This window comes from Rhincodon typus, chromosome 21 (assembly GCF_021869965.1).
Source record: "Rhincodon typus isolate 14 chromosome 21, sRhiTyp1.1, whole genome shotgun sequence".
Classification (NCBI taxonomy): Eukaryota; Metazoa; Chordata; class Chondrichthyes; order Orectolobiformes; family Rhincodontidae; genus Rhincodon; species Rhincodon typus.
This window is the reverse complement of record NC_063352.1, coordinates 3743628-3744754: the sequence shown is the minus strand read 5'-3', so window position 1 is coordinate 3744754 and position 1127 is coordinate 3743628.

Below are 1127 nucleotides of genomic sequence, written 5' to 3'. Positions count from 1 at the left end.
CCAGCATCTGCAGTTCCTACTATCTCTTCACACTTTTCAGTTTGGGCAACCATATTCTTTAAAATAATCCACCAAGGCCGCTGTTTTAAAGGACAACATTGTAATAAACTTCTCACCGTTCTTTTTTTATCTCCGAAACCCTGCAATGTGACCAATGTTCCAAACAGTCAGTGAAGAGTTTACTCTCCACCTCATTTATTCATGGAGTTGGAAAGTGAAGCAAATCCAAGTCCCTGTTTCTGTTATATCTCATTCTTATTATCTATAACACTGACACAATCTTAAAATTCAAACTCTGAATCTATATAGTAACAGGTACATTCTAATATTGAAAACAAAAACTGCTGGAAATCACAGCGGGTCAGGTAGCATCTGTGGAGAGAAAGCAAGCTAATGTTTCGAGTCTTGGTGACTTCATCAGCTCTGATATGAGGGCCTGATTGAGGTGTACAAAGTTCTGAGGGGCCATGAGGGGAGGCGATGGCCTAATGGTATGATCAGTGGACTGTTAATCCAGAGACCCACGTAATGTTCTGGGGATCCAGGTTCAAATCTTGCCATGGCAGATGGTGGAATTTGAATTCATTAATTATCTGGAATTAAGAGTCTAATGATGACCATGAATCCATTGTTGATTATTGGGAAAAATCCATCTGGTTCACTAATCCCCTTTAGGGAAGGAAACTGCCATCCTCACCTGATCTGGCCTACATGTGACTCCAGACCCACAGCAATGTGATTGACTCTGAACTGCCCTCTGGGCAATTAGGGATGGGCAATAAATGCTGCCTAGCTAGTGACACATTCATCCCATGAATGAATAAAGGAGTGACAGGGAAAAATGTTTCCCCTTATTCAAGGGGTAACTAACCGGGGGATACAGTTTGAATGTGAGGAGCAGGAGTTTGAGTGAATTTAAGGAAGACTATTTTCACCCAGAAGATTTAAAGTATCTGAACATCACTGCTTGAAAGTGTGGTTGAGGCAGAAATTCTTAAAACATTTAAGAATTATTCACACGAGCATTTGAAATGCCACGGCATTGAAGGCAATGGGCCGAATGCTGGAATGTTGGATGTTGGATGGCCATGTGGATACAATGGGCTGAATGGCCTCTTCCTGTGCTG